The sequence below is a fragment of the Oncorhynchus nerka genome, linkage group LG24 (genome assembly GCF_034236695.1).
Source record: "Oncorhynchus nerka isolate Pitt River linkage group LG24, Oner_Uvic_2.0, whole genome shotgun sequence".
NCBI classification, from domain to species: domain Eukaryota; kingdom Metazoa; phylum Chordata; class Actinopteri; order Salmoniformes; family Salmonidae; genus Oncorhynchus; species Oncorhynchus nerka.
Window position 1 is genome coordinate 33,156,024 of NC_088419.1, and position 14,499 is coordinate 33,170,522.

Consider the following 14,499-nt stretch of genomic DNA (forward strand, 5'->3'; position numbering starts at 1 on the left):
AGGAGAAGTGTATCTATATTTCCATGTCTAACAATTGTATTTTCATCGACATTTATAATGAGTATTTCTGGAAAATGATATGGCTCTCTGCAATATCACCGGATGTTTTTGGAACTAGTGAACATAATGCGCCAATGTATGCTGAGATTTTTTTATATAAATATGCACTTCATCGAACAAAACATACATGTATTGTGTAACATGAAGTCCTATGAGTGTCATCTGATGAAGATCATCAAAGGTTAATGATTCATTATATCTCTATTTGTGTTTTTTGTGACTCCTCTCTTTGGCTGTAAAAATGGCTGTGTTTTTCTGTGGCTTGGCTCTGACCAAACATAATCGTTTGTGGTGCTTTCGCTGTAAAGCCTTTTTGAAATCAGACACTTTGGTGGGATTAACAACAAGATTACCTTTAAAATGGTATGAAATACATGTATGTTTGAGGAATTTTAATTATGAGATTTCTGTTGTTTGAATTTGGCACTCTGCACTTTCACTGGCTGTTGTCATATCAATCCCGTTAACGGGATTGCAGCCCTAAGAAGTTTTTAAGCAATCGCTTTTTTCTGGCCACTCTTCCGTAAAGCCTTGCTCTGTGGAGTGTATGGCTTTAAAGTGGTCCTATTGACAAATACTCCAAGCTCCACTGTGGAGCCTTGCAGCTCCATCAGGGGCATCTTTGGTCACTTTGCCTCTCTGATTCATGCCCTCCTTGCCTGGACTGGGAGTTTTGGTGGGCGGCCCTCACTTGGTAGTTTTTTTGTGGTGCCATATTCTTTCCATTTTTTTATAATGGATTTAATGGTGCTCCGTGGGATGTTCAAAGTTTTGGATATTTTTTTATAACCCAACCTTGATCTGTACTTCTCCACAACTTTATCCCTGACCTGTTTGGAGAGCTCCTTGGTCTTCATGGTGCCTCTTGCTTGGTGGTGCCTCTTGCTTGGTGGTGCCCCTTGCTTAGTGGTGTTGCAGACTCTGGGGCCTTTCAGAACAGGTGTATATACACTGAGATCATGTGACAGATCATGTGACACTTAGATTGCACACAGGTGGACTTTATTTAACTAATTATTTGACTTCTGAAGGTAAATGGTTGCACCAGATCTTATTTAGGGGCTTCATAGCAAAGGGGGTGAATATATATGCATGCACCACTTTTACATTTTTTATTTTTTAGAATTCATTGAAACAAGTCATTTTTTTACACTATTTTGTGTATGTCCATTACATGAAAAATCCATTCAAATTACAGGTTGTAATGCAAGAAAATGGGGGATGAAAACTTTTGTAAGGCACTGTATACATAGACTTGAAATCACTGATCACTTTATTAATGGAACACTAGTCACTTTAATAATGTTTACATATTTTGCATTACTCATCTCATATGTATATACTGTATTCTATTCTACTCTACTGTATTTTAGTCAATGCAGCTCCAACATTCAAAATGATATAGCCTAATTAGCCTATAAAGAAATAGATCAAATCATTCAAAATAGGTACTACACCAGAAAGAATGATTTGGCCACAGATGATCATTAGCTTCTTTAAAAAAAAACTTGTCAATAAACTTGACCCCTTTCCCATGCATTTGTTTGTCTAAAAATAAGGAACAGGCATCCGCAATAAACACTTTTTTGAATTGCTGTGATTGAAACCCAACACAATACCAGACCACTCAACATAAGGAACAAGACAAGTCAACTCGCCACAACAAACCCTGATCCAGACACAGAAAGAGTCTGACCAAGCACAGGAGAACTACAAGCCTGAACACTGTACTTGGGATGACTCACAGTTTCCATTGAACAGTCAGTAAATAAAGTAACATGTACAAATGGACCCATTTTGACCCATTTCCTGATTAATAAGATACTGTACTCCAGTGGAGGCTGGTGAATTGAAGAATTGAGGAGGATGGGAGAACCACTGTATAGATGCGGAATGCACGAGAGACCACAAAGTGTGTTTCAAAAATCATCAAAGACTAATTATTTTAACCTAAAGCATTTTAATAAAGACATGTATAGTACAATATTATGGGGAAGGGGAATGAGAGGGCTACTTACACAGTGTTGGAAAAGGATCACAGCAGTGATTGAATGAGGTTATCTGGCATGAGTTGAGGTGTTCAGAGGCTTGACCAGTGCAGGACAACATTTTACTGGGAAGACAAAAAACAATAACACAAGACACTACACACTACTACAAAAGAGCTAAGAATTAGTTAGTCCAAGCAAGGAGTAAAATCTTTGATGTGTAATAATGTGATTGAGTCTACATACAGTAATGAGAGAAAATTGATAGGGGTACCCACAGTGCTTGGAAGGGAAACATTCAATGTGCAGTGGATGAGCGGGCACATGAGACGTTGTGGCTTCAGTTCATGTCAGAAGAAAGTTGACAATGGTAGTGGAGTGGAGTAGTCATCACCTCTTAATCATGGAACATGAGGGGACTTAGCAGTAAATACAAATAGCAGATATATTCCATTACAGCTGCATCATTGTAGGTCTCTATGATGTTAAACTCAGACATCTCAAAATTCATAAAGTCAAACACAGACTGCACATCTCGCCCACTTGACACATCAAAGTGGCCCAAGAAACGTTCCTTAATAAAGCCTGATACCTGACGAGAACTGACAACTGCAAGTGACTGGTGGCACCATATGCCCCAGAGCGTTGGGGCAATTTCTACCCCCTGTGGCCTGGAGTTTTTCCTTATATGTTAACCTAACTAGGAAAACTCTGGACCCTATAAGGTATGACAGTGATTAATCAGTTCTAAAAAGGTGTTATATGGGCTATGATGGGACCAGTTTTTCCTAATCATATTTTTTTTAACTCTTGAAAAAAACTCCTGGCCTTGGGGGGGATGAAAACCCTGTCAAACTGCAGCTACCTTATATTTGTTCATATAAATGATATTTAGACTAGATTAGGAGGGGGATTTCCTCTACCCAGATACATAGACAACAACTGATAGACAATAGAACTCACAGGGTTGAGCTTGCTTTATGCATGTTTGCATCATGCAAGCATATGCAACTGTAGGTCTTATTAAAAAAAAAACTCATTATGTCGAATGATTAATTCCAGGTAATCATTTTGGATTAGAAACGTATAGGCAGTCTAGCCAGCCCATTTTTGAATATAATCTCAATTTTATCACATTCCCATTTTCTCCTGACACACAAATGAACTATATGTTCAGATGTTCAGCATGTAAAGCATCGTAACATGCAATTACAGGCGGCTTGATGATAAGCTCCCTGTTAACCAGCTATACATTTGATACCAGTTGATACCATTGAATGCTCTCACCTTTTCATCCTTCTTCATGAAACTGATCTCAGGCAGAGGTCAACCCTCGCTTTTAATTCGCACCGTGTACCCCAGAGAATGAAAGGGGTTCTTCAACAAAAACTCCACCACATTTTCGGCAGCTTTGGCCATTATACCATTCTGGAGGAGAAAACTGCACTGGTAGCTAGCTAGCTACTGAAGTTAGAAAGCAAAATTTTAAGAAATTGCACTAACTGAACACAAAAATAAAGTTCTAAACCCATGAAACTATTTATAATATACATCTCCTGTAATTTGAAAAACTAATTTGAATTGAATAATGTCCCAAAATGCTCAACTATCACTCTTCACTCTTAATCTCTATCCAACAATGTCACCAACCTTCTCAACATAGAACCCCCATAATGCTCTGTGGCACAATCCCAATACAGCACACTAGGATGATCCTACATCTATGATTGGATGGACAACATGTCAGTACATACTGCAAAAGCTTTGATTGGTTGGAGGATGTCCTCCGGAAGTGGTCATAATTACCATGTCTATGGAAGGGAGTGAGGCCTGCTAGCCTCCTAGGTTTTGTATTGAAGTCAATGTAGCCAGAGGAGGATGGAAGCTAGCTGTCCTCCGGCTACACCTTGGTGCTAGCCCAGACAGTGCTGTTGAAGTTACAGTAGACCTTCATTGTAAAACAGTGTATTTTAACCAATTATTTGGTGACATATGAATATATTTAGTATAATTTTTAAAAGGCTAACTTTTAAAATGTTTCACTATAAAATCAAATATGAAATTTCACTGAGGACGATAGTCCTCCCCTTCCTCCTCTGAGGAGCCTCCACTGCTGTACTCACACGTTTTGGGATACCTCGCTATTACTCCCAAGAGCTCCAGCTATTTATTTAGTTGTTCAGTGCCCGCTGTCCCTCTTAAAAAAACTAGGCCAGCTCCCCCTCAGGAGCAATCTGAGCTACGAGGGGGGAAGAGAAAAAGTTGGCCCACCACCCTGGGAATATCACGTGAAGCATCCAGAAATATCCTAGATGGCTGGAGCAGAAGCCCAGGCTCAGAAACCTCCACTGACAGAGGAGGGGAGAAGACTTAGTGGAGGAGAGCGAGACTAACCAGAGAGGAAAACGTTTGCCTTTGGATAACTAAGGACTACGGGGAAAGGTAAGACATATTTTCATTTACGTTGTTATTTGGAAATAGCATGAGGAAAAATGAGGGAATGTGTCCTTTTAATGTAAGCATAATCAAAAAAATGACTTTTTGTAATTAGGGTGAAATACCGCTTTAATCATGGTCTCTAGACAAAAGATACTGTGTCCCCCACCAGGACCAGGCTTAGCCACCCCTGGTGTACTGTAGGTGCTTAGGAATGGTCCAACATGGTGGACATAATGCATAAAACATACTGCGTAACTGATACACTGTATGCTCTCTTTTTCTCTCCAGATCCAATATGGCAGTTGCCAGCATGTCCATGCCTGGCTCCACAACCAACCTAGACTCAGATGTTACATAGTAAATGTAAATCTGTCTCTCTCCATTTAGTCATTACAACGTAGCTATAGCCAATATGACATATGGGCAACAATTGCCAGTCACGGTATGTTCAAGAAAATATTATTATAGGGCTTGAGGAAGAACATGTGCCACTATACAGACATCTCCATCAATTTAAATATACAGTTGCGTTCAAAATGATTGGCACCCTCGATAACGATGAGCAGAAAAGACTGTAAAAATATATATAATAAGAATACTGAGCAATATTGTATTCTACATTTTTTGGAGGAAATTATCTTATTTTTTACTCATACAATTGCTTAGAGATAGAGATTTTGTTTAACAAGTAATACTTTTTTCAGAACATTATTGGCACCCCTGTTTTCAGTACATTACATTGCGACGATAACAGCAGTGTCTTTTTCGAAAATGTTGTATGAGATTGGAGAACACATTGGGAAGGATCTTAGACCATTCCTCCATACAGAAACTTTCCAGGTCCTTCATATCATTTGTCTGCGATTATGGACTGCTCTCTTCAACTCAAACCGCAGGTTTTCAGTGGGGTTAAAGTCCACTGATCCTGAGTCGAGGGCATCTTGAACTTTACCCTGTACCAGGACATTGTAGCCCAAAACCTGGTTGCCTCTGTGAAGAGGCTGAAACTTGGGCGCAAGTGGATATTCCAGAAAGACAATAACCCAAAGCACATATAAAAATCCAAATAAATTGTTAATTGACCACAAACTCTAAATTTTCCACTGTCCATCTCAGTCTCTGGACTTGAACCCCATTGAAAACCTGTGGTTTGAATTATTACCTATTACCTTTATTCTGCATTGTTGGGATAGAGCTCACAAGTTAAGCATTTCATTGTACTGTTTTAAACCTGATGTATCCAGTGCACATAACAATACTACTTTGAAATGTGAATGACTCATGTCTCATGTGCAAACTAATGACTTTACTTGTGCAGAGTTTACACCTGCTTAGCTAACATGACTAATCAATGTACTCACTAATACTGCTAGCTGGCAAACCGAGATGCCCAGAGTATTGGTTTTGATATACAGCACTTGGTTAACAGGCTGGCCACGTGCGAAACACCTGTCCCATAGCATCTCACAGCACTGGCCTCTTACCCAACGGGCATTTTGGCAATAGATCCAAGTAACACGGTCTGAAGTTCACATGTCACCAAGGGGGAAAACAACACCACTGACGAAAACAAGTCTCCGTGCTGAGTTGGATGTACGGTTGGAGGCTCAAAAAGGTTAGCTAGGTCAGGTTGCAGTATTGGCAGAACAATTGCTACAAGTGTACAACACGACGCTCTATCATCTCCTAGCGATAGTTTGTGTCATGGTGCCCTGGAGGTTTTTTGTCTTGTTCCCGGTTTGTTAGGGGGACGTCTCCAAGGGCATTTAAAGGACGTTCTTTCAGCGTTCTGTGCTGGTCTCCTCTGAGTTTTTGTCTAATTCCCGGCATTGAGGACAGGGACAGGAGATTATTAGGCAGGACATTCAGTGTATAAGTCGTCAGGACGTCGTCTTGTGGTCAAAGAGAAACGATCTCCTCCACCCCCAAAATATTTGACCTGCCTACCCGGGCATGCTCACCCTCGTTTCATTACACATCACCCCTTGTTACTGTTTCAGAGCCCATCAAGGACCTGATTGGTGAACCACTGATCCATTCACAGCTTTGGCTGTTGACAATGTTAGGGACTGCCACACACAGTGCTTTTAATATACAGTGTTTTCAACTTACATATTTTAAATATATAATTGCATTGTGTATGTTAATTTACAGTAATTATTATTCAAGGTGTTCTCACCTGGAATTTAAACTCACAACCTCGTGGTTCACAGATTTCCAATCTTCCTGTTACGCCACCGTGTCTGTGTCAACGCCAGCTTTCACCTGTATTGTTACACTTTGCACTTCAAAGTAAATCTCAGATCTGTTAAAAATACACGGAAGAAAAACAAGTTTATTTTTACAGTGATTCAGGAGTAACATTAAAAAACATTGGATAGCTAACTATACAGTACATTGCAAAGCCTCAAATGGCTGAAGTAAGTAAATCAAATCACTGATGAGAGATTAGTCTGATTAAAACTTCTTCGGGATCGGTGTCCCTTCCACGGGACGGTTGAGCTAGCTTGGGCTAATGCAATTAGCATGAACAAGAACATTTCCCAGGACATAGACATATCTGGTATTGGCAGAAAGCTTACATTCTTGTTCATCTAACTGCACTGTCCAATTTACAGTAGCTATTACAGTTAAATAATAGTATGCTATTGTTTGAGCTATTGTTTGAGGTTTGTACATGAAAAGTTATTAATAAACAAATTAGGCACATTTGGGCAGTCTTGATACAACATTTTGAACAGAAATGCAATGGTCATTGGATCAGTCGAAAACGTTGCACATACATTGCTGCCATCTAGTGGCTAAAATCGAAATTGCACCTGGGCTGGAATAATACATTATGTCCTTTCTCTTGATGATAATACAAAAAAAATATACAAAAGTGCGGTTAGTTTTTTCTTTTTATTATCTTTCACCAGAACTGTTGTGTTATACTCTCCTACATTCCTTTCACATTTCCACACATTTCAAAGTGTTTCCTTTCAAATGGTACCAAGAATATGTGTATCCTTGCTTCAGGGCCTGAGCTACAGGCAGTCAGATTTGGGTATGTGAATTTAGGTGAATATTTTAAAAAGGAGGCGTATCCTTAAGAGATTTTAACTGATGACTGAAATAGCAGTGCACTCTTTTGCTAAGTGCAGAGATGTGTTATAGTTAATTAATGTGTAGGGGACTTATGAAGAATGCAATACACTTACAATGTAGAAAGATCAGTATACTCCAAATCCAGAGGTTGTGAATTCAAAGTCTAGCTGGAGTCATATCAAAGTCTGTACTATAAAAGTGAAAATGTCAAATGTAATCATATTGTCATTGATTAAAGTTTTGCACTATTTTAGCTGAGCAGCATCCTACTTACCTTGAAAACACCCATCCCATTTGATGACTTTACTTATAAAACAAATGTCCTGAGAACGTCTTGAAGATGTCCTCACATGGTCCTCAACGACGTCCTAGTAACTTTCAGGGAACTAGACAAAGTTTCCCTGTCCTCAGTGACGTCCTGGTAACTTACAGGGACCTACAAAAAGGTCCCCCAGAGTACATTCCCTTGGGACCATCACGCAACGTCCTAATGATTAGTAAAATAAATAAGTCCTGAACATCCTAAAAAAAGTATTGACATGGTCCTCAGTGATATCCTGGTAACTTACAGGGAACTACAAGAAGGTCCCTCAGGGGACGTTTCCTTAGGAACGTCATGAAATGTCCCCTTGTGGTCATTGAATGTCACATGGATAACTTCCTATCAGAACCAATTAGGAACCTATTCCTAATGTTCCCTAATGGACATCAAAATACCTTACTATAACATTATACTGCAACTTAACCGGGACCTGTACTGAACGTCCTCTTATGGTCCCGAGGTTAACCTCATGTTTTAATGTTCCTAGAACGTTCTCAGAACATCAGTGTGAATAATGTCTCACCAAAACCCTAAAAGGGACCTAATGGGAACGTTGTCTAAAGTCCTTAGGATGGCCCCTGTTTGCTGGGAACTTACTATGCATGTCTCAAGCCTACCCCTTAGAAAAGCTTTCAGAGGAACACGAGATTTGAACTAGGATTGTGGTAGTGGACAGATATTTTACTTTAGTGACTGATACAGAGCTTTCCATAGTACGCATGTTAGTAATGAAAATTGATGATGAAATCCAATAGTCAACTGAGTATATCTCACTGCTCCTGTAGCAGGAGAAGGAAATGTGATGAAAGGAAGAAATGTGACAAGGCTGTGGTGAATCATTTTGTCACAGGCAATGGAAAGCACATGCTGGCATATCAGAGGGGCGATGGCTCCTTTCAGTACATGCCGGAGACAGAGGATCTCCACAAAGGGACTTTTAACAACACATCTGTCCATAAACCATAAAACCTAACGGATATGTGTATTTCGTTTAATCAATTATCCATAACTCAATGACACTAAACTTAAACAAGGCAATAGTAAACATGTCTTCCCGCACAAATGATGCAAAGCCTCACCTCGGACCAATCAGTGACAATTATTCAAACGTATGATGTGTGGATTAATGAGAGAGAAAAACTTGATAGCTCACAATGGACACGATGTCAGAGAACCAACTCCACTGCTTGATAGGGAGATGCATTACAGGAGAAAAGCAAAGACAACAAACTTCATGGTGTGTGGGGAAATGTATTTATTTCACAGGCAGAAATGTAATCAGAGCGAAATAGTGTTTATACTTTTTGGGTCCAAATCTCAATATCTGTTATCAAAAAATGTAGCTGCAACCAACAATTCCAGGGGCCAAGTACGCTATAGACATATTGAAGCCACCATGTGGTCAATCGGAGTGACCTATCATTGTTCAAAGTTTTGTGACAGAAGTTCAGGCAGCTTTTAAAATAATATTTTTGTAATATACACTACTGTTCAAAAGTTTGGGGGTCACTTGTATTATACAATGTCCTTGTATTAGAAAGAAAATCAATTTTTTTTATCCATTAAAATAACATAAAATTGATCAGAAATACAGTGTGGACATTGTTAATGTTGTAAATGACTATTGTAGCTGGAAACGGCTGATTTGTTATGGAATATCTACATAGGCGTATCAGCAACCATCACTCCTGTGTTCCAATGGCATGTTGTGTTAGCTAATCCAAGTTTATAATTTTAAAAGGCTAATTGATCATTAGAAAAGCCTTTTACAATTATGTTAGCACAACTAAAAACTGTTGTCGTGATTAAAGAAGCAATAAAACTGGCCTTCTTTAGACTAGTTGAGTATCTGGAGCATCAGCATTTGTGTGTTCGATTACAGGCTCAAAACGGCCAGAAACAAATAACTTTTGTTTTCTTCTGAAACTCGTCGGTCTATTATTGTTCTGAGAAATGAAGGAGATTCCTGCTAGAAATGTCCTAGAAACAGAAGATCTCATACAACGCTATGTACTACTCCCTTCACAGAACAGCGCAAACTGGCACTAACCAGAATAGAAAGAGGAGTGGGAGGCCTCGGTGCACAACTGAGCAAGAGGACAAGCACATTAGAGTGTCTAGTTTGAGAAACAGATGTCTCATAAGTCCTCAACTGGCAGCTTCATTAAATATTACCTGCAAAACACGTCTCAACGTCAACAGTGAAGAGGCGACTCCGGGATGCTGGCCTTCTAGGCAGAGTTGCAAAGAAAAAGCCATATCTCAGACTGGCCAATAAAAAGAAAAGATTAAGATGGGAAAAAAAACACAGACACTGGACAGAGGAACTCTGCCTAGTAGGCCAGCATCCCGGAGTCGCTTCTTCACTGTAATAAAATTAATAGAAAATGGCTGAAATATTTTGAGTCTATAAGTATTCAACCTCTTTGTTATGGCAAGCCTACTGTAAATAAGTTGTATGGACTCGTTCTGTGTGCAATAATAGTGGTTAACATGATTTTTGAATGATTATCCCATCTCTGAACCGCACGCATACAATTATCGGTAAGGTCCCTCAGTCAACTTGTGAATGGCAAGCCCAGATTCAACCACAAGGATCAGAGAGGGTTTCCAATGCTTCGCAACGAGGGACACCGATTGGTAGATGTGTGTAAAAAAAAAAAAAAAAGACACTGAATATCCCTTTGAGAATGGTGACGTTATTAGGCTTTGGACGGTCCCAGTCACTACAAAAAGGCACCCTTCCTTACTGTTGGAAGGAAAACACTCAGGGATATCACCATGAGGCTAAAGGTGACGTAATTTAATGGCTGTGATGGGAGAAAACTGAGGATGTATCAACAACAATACTAACTTCAGTGAACCTAACTGAAAAGAAGGAACTCTGTACATAATAAAAATATTCCAAAACATGCATCCAGTTTGCAATAAAGTAATATTTAATTTTTTGGGGCAGATAAATTATATTTTTATCATGAACACAAAGTTAAACGTTTGGGGCAAATCCAATACTGAGTACCACTCTTCGTATTTTCAAGCATGGTGGTGGCTGCATCAGTTTTGACTTAAATCGGCAAGACTAGAAACAATGGCTGTCTAGCTATGATCAACGACCAACTTGAAAGAGCTTGAAGAATACTGTGCAAATATTGTACAATGCAGGTGTGCAAAGCTCTTAGAGGCTCACAGCAAAAGACTAACAGCTGTAATCCCTGCCAAAGGGGTCTCTAACATGTATTGACTCAGGGAGGTGAATAGTAATCTAATCAAGATATATTAGTGTTTATTTTTCCTAAGTTTTTAACAAATGTTAGAATTTGTCTTCAACTTTGATATTAGAGTATTTTGTGTAGTTCGTTGACAAAAGAATGACAAATCCATTTTAATCCCACATTGAAACACAAAAAATGTGAAAAAGGTAAAGGGGTGTAAATACTTTCTGAAGGCACTGTATGTACAAAAGAGCATGACTGTAGCTCAAACGGGGCAGGAGATAAACTTCTTCAAAGTTTGGTTGGGGACAAAGTCCAATTTTCAGAAAGTATAATGGGCAGAGTTTATAGGTCCTTATGGGAAACTTGTTTCTCATTAGGAGATGTGTTTATAACATGTTTTAATTAACTGCAGCTAAAAAAAGGAAAAGGAGATACAAAGTGTGGAATTTCAGATTATTACTTTAACGCCCTCCTTGGGCCAATCATTGTAATATTGTAAATGCCGGATCTCTATGGCAAGACGCATCATTCAGCCAAGTTTTGTCAAAATCGGGCCAGTGGTAACGTTTGTACTCACGTACAGTGCATTCGGAAAGTATTCAGACCCCTTGACTTTGATGAAGCACCTTTGGCAGTGATTACATCCTCGAGTCTTCTTGGGTATGACGCTACAAGCTTGGCACACCTGTATTTGTGAAGTTCCTCCCATTCTTCTCTGCAGATCCTCTCAAGCTCTGTCAGGTTGGGTGGGGTGTGGCTGGGCCACTCAAGGATATTCAGAGACTTGTCCCGAAGCCACACCTGTGTTGTCTTGGCTGTGTGCTTAGGGTCGTTGTCCTTTTGGAAGGTGAACCTTCTCCCCAGTCTGAAGTCCTGAGCGCTCTGGAGCAGGTTTTCATCAAGGATCTCTCTGTACTTTGCTCCGTTCATCTTTCCCTCGATCCTGACTTGTCTCCCAGTCCCTGCCTCAGAAAAACATCCCCACAGCATGATGCTGCCACAATCATGCTTCACAGTAGGGATGGTGCCAGGTTTCCTCCAGACATGACCCTTGGCATTCAGGCTAAATATTTAAATCTTGTTTTCATCAGACCAGAGAATCTTGTTTGTCATGGTCTGAGAGTCTTTAGGTGCCTTTTGGCAAACTCCAAGCGGGCTGTCAAGTGCTTTTTACTTAGGACCAAAGATGGTTGTCCGTCTGAAAGGTGCTCACAGAGGAACTCTGGAGATCTGTCAGATCTGAGATCTGTTCACCTCCCTGACCAAGGCCCTTCTCCCCTGATTGCTTAGTTTGGCCGGGCGGCCAGCTCTAGGAAGAGTTTTGGTGATTCCAAACTTCTTCCATTCAAGAATGATATGAAATATGTGACTCGTTTCAGGAAACTAGGCATATGCCGAGCATCACTACTTCACAGGAGAGCCATTTGAGCATAAACTTTTTTTTAAATCAAAATGCGTTTTCTGGCAGAAATGCCTTCTGGAAAATGTAAACTTTCATGTGCCTTAATTAATAACAAATTTGTATGACATCTATAAATATTAATACAATTGTTAAGTTACGAACCTAGCTGGTTTAGCCACAGAAAAAAGGAAGCAACCTTCCCGCTAGCCATGATTGGTTGAGATAATGAGTGGGCTAGACATGCTGAGAGATGAATTCGGATTGGTTGGCCATGTAGGGTTCTTCTGTCAATGACATGAGCTGGTCAGTATATGTAGGTAATCCTTTCTAACGGGTCTTTTTTTGAAAGATATCACGTAGTATATGCAAAAGTGTTGCTCTCCACTTTCTGGAGGACCGAGTTTTGAAATCAGTGGCATTATGGCAGAATTATGTGGGATACAGCGATGGGGTAGTTATTCAATCTAGCTAGCTACATTTTTAGATATTACACGTTTCTAATTTTGTCAGAAAGTCGTTTTCATTTCCAGTTACTGTACTGTTAGCTAGCTGGCTGACGTTAGCTGGCTGGCTTGCTAGCTAACGTTACGTGCATGATCTGTGTAGTTATATTATTCGTATCTCAGAACCATTTGCATTGCTAGTTATAGCCTGGTTTTGTTAGCTACCTGCAGATTCATGCAGGGTAGAAACGTTATGAGTTGGGATTAAGGTTCATTGTTTAGCTAGCTAGCTACATGTCTATACAAAAGACTCCCTTATGCAAGTAACCATTTCAATAGAATGTTCATTATGTCACTGCGACAACTGTCGATAGACGTACAGTAGCTGGTAAAATCGCTCTGGCTATCTGCTCCGATTTCAGAGCACTCTAACTGATGAATTTACGAACGCTCAACACCCATTGAATATGGCCGGTATCAGTAAACATTGACAAAAATGTTTAATTACATTGTTGCCAGCAGCACAGTTGCAGTCACCAACACTCTGGGTAACATAAAAACAGCCTAACCAGCTCTGCTAGGGCGAGTAAAAAGGTCAGATTTAGCTGTTCTCTATAAGCTAGCCAATGTTAGCCAGTTAGCTTGGGTACTTGACTGCTGTTGTTAGGTCAGAACTCTCGGATCAACCCTACAATGCTCTGAGTGCACTCTGAGCACACTGGCACTCCAGATTAAATTTACGTACCCTCCCATAGCATAAACTAGCCTTAAGTCTTGAAATCTTTGGTTGTTTAGTACATGGCCTCACACGTGAATCCTTAAAGAGATGAGTGGGGCTAAGGCTTTAGAGGGTGTGAACGATGCTGAAAGGGTGTAGACAAAGAAGAGCTCTCCATTAGGTGTACCAGAACATTCAAGGGCCATTTTCTCAGAAGTGAGTTTGTCAACTTTCAAAGCAGAATTACTTTCCCATATACTATTTTCTATCTCTGAGTCTCTACTTTTCTCCAACGTAAAAAAAAGAACAACGTAAGACTACTATGGTCTTGCTACATAAAACCGAATCGAGCCGGTCAGTGACATATGGTACTCAGTGATGTGTTGTGTTGGATTTGCACCAAACACAATGCTTTGTATTCAGGACAAAAAGTTAATTTCTTTGCCACATGTTTTTGCAGTATTACTTAAGTACCTGGTTGCAAACAAGATGCATTTTTAGAATATTTGTAATCTGTACAGCCTTCCTTCTTTTAACTCTGTCTTTTAGGTTAGTATTCTGGAGTAACTACAATATTGTTAATCCATCGTCAGTTCTCATATAACCACCATTAAACTTTGTAACTATTTTAAAATCACCATGGGCCTCATGGTGAAATTCCTGGGCAGTTTCCTTCCTCTCTGGCAACTGAGTTAGGAAGGATGCCTTTGTCCTTGTAGTGGCTGGGTGTATTGATAATTAATCATTAGTAACTTCACCATGCTCAAAAATATATTTTTGCCAGTGAAAATGCAGAGCACCAAATTCAAATAAATTACTATAAAA